Source organism: Chaetodon trifascialis, chromosome 2, assembly GCF_039877785.1.
Source record: "Chaetodon trifascialis isolate fChaTrf1 chromosome 2, fChaTrf1.hap1, whole genome shotgun sequence".
In the NCBI taxonomy this organism is placed as follows: domain Eukaryota; kingdom Metazoa; phylum Chordata; class Actinopteri; order Chaetodontiformes; family Chaetodontidae; genus Chaetodon; species Chaetodon trifascialis.
The window spans coordinates 1,943,704-1,950,488 of NC_092057.1; the positions used below are offsets into that span (position 1 = coordinate 1,943,704).

Sequence of the window (6,785 nt, forward strand, 5' to 3'; positions counted from 1 at the left end):
CAATCAGAGATGCAGATGGCCACAGAAGACATGAGCACCAGCCAATCTGGCACCAGGACGACTTCCGCTTGCCAATTTCTACATAACAAATCAAATGTGACCCCCTAATTGAACAATTGGTACAGTTTACGGAGACACACATACTGCCAATGAAGTGACACATCCCGTTCCTGCACCCATTTCTACTTTGATAGATTCTTAATTCAGTTAACCTCAAACAGAAACAGGAACATCTTACCATGCTGTGACTACACCTCAACCAGGACAGACACAAATCTGACGAAACGGGCAGTACCAGGCCACCACACGCTGATATATTACTGTACACAGCAGCCCCCACTCCCTCTCAGATGGCGCTAGCCTGCATGAATAAATGTTAGATGGCAAGCGTCTCCGCTCGGCTTTCTCAAATGGATATTGTGACGACATCCCAAATGGCCCAGAGGACAGGACAGGGACGGCAGAGACATAACGTGACTGGAGGCTTTTCATCAGTGGTCCTGTCCACAGCCAGCTCCTTCCTCTGTTGGCTCGCCCTGCTGTCAATAATGCGGTTGCCAATGGTAACAGCTGACTGTTGGCTGATCGAAGGGGAGAAGGGCTTTGTGTGGCTGGCCATCTGCAGCATGAACCAGCCGCCTTACGAGGCCATCCCCTCCCACATTAACAGGTAAGGAAACGTCCAGTCAAAGACAGCTTTGTAGACATCATTCGGCCTCTGTGCCACACATCTACAGCCCTCCCACGTCTCTCAACAGCACTATTGTGGATCTGAGGCTGAACGAGAACAAGATACGGTCGGTGCATTATTCTTCACTCAGTCGCTTCGGCAACCTCACCTACCTGAACCTCACCAAGAACGACATCAGCTACGTGGAGGACGGCGCGTTCTCAGCACAATTCAACCTGCAGGTGAGCAACCCCAGCGTCTGCACAGTGCACGTGCACATCCACACACGTGCACATCCAAGGATGCCCTTATTAATGCACATGCACACAATGGAGGAAGTGCTTTTACCTTTTAAGCGCTGTGTTCGGAGGTTAGCCTCACAGTTCGTTCGCTTGCTTTGTTCTGCTGCGCCACATTTCAGTGGGAAATGTTTGACTTGTCACTCCACTACATTTATTTATTTAGAGTTATAATGTTGGATTGTGTTACGGTGAGGTTCATGTTTTACAGAGGAAAGATTTGCTCAGAATAAAGTTTATAGATTAAACTGCACCAACCTTTAAATCCAAGCCAATTATGCAATTATATATAATGCTGGATGTCTTTGCTTAGCACTGGTTTAAAACTTAGCAGTAGCACCAGGTGTTGAAATCATCCATAGTGTGTTTATTTACCCTTTGATGAAATATTTAGATCTGAATCGTGATTTCTTTGAGTTTTATTCAGGCAAAGTTCTTGTTTTTCTACAGCATTTAATATTTCAGAGCTTAAACTTCATTTGGTAAATAAAAAAAAGAGTTTTAGGAAAAAATAACATGTTTGTATTTCTCAAAGTAAGGTACCGAAAAAGTATCTTTTTATTCCTCATAATGAATAATGATTACTATTAATATTTACAGACATTTTGCAATTGAAACTCCAATATTTTCACTGAAGTAAACTTCTGAATGAAGGACTTGTGAGTGTAATCAAAGGGAGTATTTTTACACTGTGATACTGCGCTGTTCCAGCCTCACACACAGATCGACACGCTCACACAACAAAGACAACACCCGCTCATTATGGCTTCCAGAGACATTGAGGCAAAAGCGGTTTCACCAAACTGAGCTGAGCGCAGCCGTAATGAGCTGGCACATGTACCGAGCCGCTGGAGCAGTGCCAGGAGGTAAAATGTGAAGAAGATCTTAGTAAATTCAGCACAGCGCAGAGGCTTAGATCACCACGTGAAACATGAATAGTACTGAACAGTCGTCTGTTTGTTCTGTATGTTCCCGGCTCGCAGCGAGCGATGCCTGGCGCTGGTCGGCTCTTCAGAGATTAGAATAATCCCACTTGCCTTTGTCTCCCCAGGTTCTCCAGATGGGCTTCAACAAGTTGAGGAACCTGACCGAGGGGATGCTGCGAGGCCTGGGCAAGCTGCAGTATCTCTACCTGCAGGCCAACCTCATCGAGACTGTTACACCCAACACCTTCTGGGAATGCCCCAACATCGAGAATATAGACCTGTCCATGAACAGGTATCGACCTGGGTGTGTGTGTGTGTGTGTGTGTGTGTGTGTGTGTGTGTGTGCGTGTGTGCGTCTAATGAGAGAGAGGGCGAAAGCATGCTGCGGTGGAGCTAAACAACGAGCTGATGAATCAATTAGACCTGGAGAAAGAGGTTATTAATAGATCAATCACTGAAGTCTCTTATCAAGAAAAACTAGAAAACATCTACTGTTTGAACCTGAAAAAAAAAGCGAGTTTTACTGTGTCCAGCAGAGCTGAGCTGGAGCTAAATTGGAGAACGTAGTACTTTTTTTTTAAACACAACTGAAACAACAGTAAATGTCAGGCGTCGTGTCATCAGCCCAATGGCTGCTCTCTAAACTCACCAATTTGCACTGATGTTTTCTCTACCAGGAAAAGAAAGCACTGCAGCAGATAGTCATTTTCTCACTGACAGCATCCTCAGTTAACCATGATGCAACGCTGCAACAACGCTGCCATCTTTTCAATAAAAGTTGAGATTCCTCCTTGTTCCCAGTGGGAATAACTGTCTCGCCCTTGCTATCGGTACTAACTGGTATTGATCTCTTGACTCAAATGGAAAAGCACCAGCTGAATGGAACAGGTTTAACTGCTCTTTGGGGCTTGTTGAAAGGCATTCTGGGAGATGTATAAGAGCATAAAGTGAAGTATAAGAAGACTCAGTAAGAAGTGCTTTAAGAGAGGAAATGCATTGACTTTACACGTCTGCATGTGTGGAAAACGTTCAGACAATGTGAAGTGGTTAGCAGCTCGGAGGCATTCAGCTCTGAGAGCATCTGACGGTGAAATCTTTGTCTTTGTCCCGCCTCAGGATCCAGGTGCTGGACGGCAGTTTGTTCTCTGGACTCTCGAAGCTGACCACCTGTGAACTTTACACCAACCCCTTCAACTGCTCGTGTGAGCTGCTGGGTTTCCTGCGCTGGCTCTCCGCCTTCCCCAACAGGACCAGCGAGAGGATGGTGTGCGACTCCCCTCAAGGATTCTTCGGCTACAACCTCCTGAGCCAGAACCCCCGCCTGCCCACCCAACGCAACGCTCTGCACGTGCTCAGTCTCGTGTGCACGGACGACGGCAGCAGCGTGACGCCCTTCAATTTCATCGAAGTGGCCGATTCCACCACCCCGCCCCTTGATTTCGCCTCTCCCTGCGGATTGGACGACTGCGCTTCCGGGACCCCTCCTGATGAGCCAATCAGCTTGAGTCCGATCAGCATCAATCCGATCATGACGCTAAAGCAGGTGCAGCATTCCAGCGCTGTGATAACGGTTCAGATTCCTCACCCGTACAGGAAAATGTACATCCTGGTGCTTTACAACAACAGCTTCTTCACAGATATCCAGAATCTGAAAAATCAAAGAGAAGATATCGAGCTAAAGAACCTAAAACCGAACACGGACTACACATACTGTGTGGCTTCTATACGAAACTCCCTGCGCTACAACCACACCTGTCTGATGATCTCCACCGGCCGCCGGACTGAGGCTGAACGGACAGCCAATCAGTCATCAGCCACCCACTACATTATGACTATTTTAGGCTGTTTGTTTGGCATGCTGCTCTTCCTCGGCCTGGTTGTCCACTGCCTGAGGAAGAGGAGGATCATGGAGGAGAAGGAAAGGAAGATGAGCAGGATCCAGAGGACTCTCATAGAGCTCAAGTACGGTGGAGAAGGGGACATAGAGGGAGGCAGCGGAGGATCTGTTTCCCAAAAACTTGCGGCTGGGGACAGTCTGTCCAGAATGCCGTACCTTCCCCAGGGCAGCGAGATTGATCCATACAAGCTGCAGGAGGTGATAGAAACACCACCGCACAAGCCTGCTAAACTGAACTACATGGAAGTGAGAGGGTCCGGCATTGAAAGGGAGAGAGAGCGAGAGAGGGAGAGGGAGATGTCGCCACAAGCAAATCCCCAGGGCTCAGTGGCAGAGATCTCCACCATCGCTAAAGAAGTCGATAAAGTTAACCAGATCATCAACAACTGCATAGATGCTCTCAAATCTGAGTCTACCTCCTTTCAACAGGGGATCAAATCCCCCTCGTCTGCAGGCGGAGGAGCTGTTTCCACTGCAGAGCCACAGCTGGTGCTTCTCTCTGAGCAAGTAGAGAGAGGAGAAAGAGGAGGTGAGTTCCTCTCCCCGGTGTATAAGGGAGGAAGAGGAGGGAGAGAAGAGCGCGGGAGAAGCTACCACCATTCGCTGCAGCGACACCACAGCATGGAGGCTCCTCCGACCTCCAAAAGGCCCAGCACCTCCTCCTCTCCAGGCTCTGCCCGGAGCCCTCGCTCGTTCCGCTCGGAGGGGGGCTACCACTCGTCAGAGACCCGCTACATCGAGAGGACCTCGCCCGGAGAGAGGGGGGAGAGGGGAGGCGGGGACGCCATCCGCACAGTCACCCCGGCGGCGGCCATCCTCCGAGCTGAAGCCCAGAGAATCCGCCAATACAACGAACACCGCCACTCCTATCCCGGCTCCCAGCAGCACCTGCAGGACCTGCAGCACCACCCCCAGATCCTCCAGGAGCTCCACCACCACCCCGGCGGCCGTAAGCCCTCTGTGTTAGACCCTCTCACCCTCAGCAGGCAGGCCAAGCAGCGCGAGCTGGCCTACTCGCAGCTCTCGCCGCACTACCCGCTCTCCCCCCAGTACCACAACCTCAGCTACTGCTCCAGCCCAGAGGAAGACGAGGAGGAGGAGGGGCTCCTCTGCACCCCGACCCTGGGGCTGTGGGAGAGGTTCAAACTGCACCGCAAGAGGCACCGGCAGGCGTCCATGGAAGACGAAGGATACGTGGCGGCCGGGCACGCGCTGAGGCGAAAGGTTCAGTTTGCCAAGGATGAGGATCTCCATGACATACTGGACTACTGGAAGGGCGTCTCTGCCCAGCAGAAGACCTGATCCCACATCCGGACACCCCCAACACGTCGAGGATGGAAGATACCAACACTACGCCCACAGCATATTGATACAGATACAACAATGACCTGTAAATACACACAAACACACACCAATTACAGGCACACATGCATCCACACACACACACACACACACACACACACACACACACACACACACACACACACACACACACACACACACACACACACTTTACACAAACCAAGCCTTTGCTTCTGAGAACATGGAGGACCAAACTAATATAGTACACTGACAGAAGAATCCTAACTTATAGAGCGACTGAGTTACTTTTGTAATGTGATGAACATCATAGCTCAGACTTATGTAGCTGTTTGTACGAAGTTTTGAACGAAGAAGAAAAAATAATCAACATTACGAAACAGAAACCTTAAACGTTGCCGGGAAACCCATCCTGAACAGCTCGGCTACGCTTTCAATCTGCCTCGAGACTGACGCTCGCCAACCCCGACCGCGGCAGCTTCATCTCACGGCGGCGGCGGCGGCGGACTGATGATGAGCCAGTGGTTGTTTTGGCATCGCGCCCTGCGATACTACTGAGAGAAAAAAAAGAAGAAGAAAGACACTTTGAAAGGTTTGCCGTGATTTGGATGGTTTAAAACATCAAAACGATGAATTCTGGATGGGTCGCCAGGCAACAGTAATATTCAACTGTGCTGAGGAGTAGGGAGCGCTCACAGAGAGCGAGCTTCATGTGCCAAATCAAAGCAGGGGATAGTCGAGCCCTACTGTGTACCAACGTCTCCTCGCCACTGTTTTTATATACAGGATTTAAAAAACCTAGAATGATATGTTATTACTATTAATTATTCTTATTACATTACTGCTCTTCTTCTTATTCCTATGCTCCTCATCATTAATACTCTATTCTTTGAATATGGCATGGCTCCGTCGTGTGACTGTGTTTTGACTGTTTCGAACCTCTCGGCTGAGAAGTGCACACCAACAGAGACGAGCAGCGTGACGGACGAGACGTCTGACTTCTTCTTTTCTACGGGGGGGGGGGGGGGCGCGCTCTCTGCCGAGCCCCCGCCGCACCTGCTCCTCATCCTCCTAAAGAGGGAACGCTGTACAGATGAGAGAGAGAAGTTCTATATTTGCAACAGAGGTGACTGTTTTGTTTGTACAACCATGGTTTTGAAATCTTTCAGACTTTTCAGAAACCAGAATCCCGAGTTAGTTACCTACCTTCTCACTTACAACGGTACGTTTTTGATTTTGAAATCGAACTAAAAATTCTAATCTTCAAATGAATGTCTTGAATTTCCACAGGGGAAACATATCTGCACTGTTCAAAATCACAAAACGACTCTTAGGAAGAGACCTGGAAACTCTCAGCTTCCCTCCCGACACTGTAGAGCCACTGTGTTTTACCAGCGCTTCGTTTGCTTTCTCCTCCCGCCTCCCGCCTTTCTACTCTTCATTTTCTGGATTCCTCTGGTTCCACTGTGGTGCCACTGTGCCAACGTGATAAATCACAAAGAAGTATTTGAAGTGATTTTAAATACTGCGTATACAGACCTCCTCTCCTCTCCCCTCCCCTCCCCTCCCCTCCCCTCCCCTCCTCTCCTCTCCTCTCCTCTCCTCTCCTCTCCTCTCCTCTCCTCTCCTCTCCTCTCCTCTCCCCTCCCCTCCCCTCCCCTCCCCTCCCCTCC

At 49.6% G+C, this 6,785-nt stretch overlaps 1 pseudogene; it reads left to right on the forward strand.

Annotated features, from left to right (window-relative positions):
- The first annotated feature begins 242 nt into the window (after positions 1–242).
- LOC139337254 (protein ELFN1-like) lies at positions 243–5,232 on the forward strand (annotated as a pseudogene).
- Positions 5,233–6,785: the final 1,553 nt, after the last annotated feature.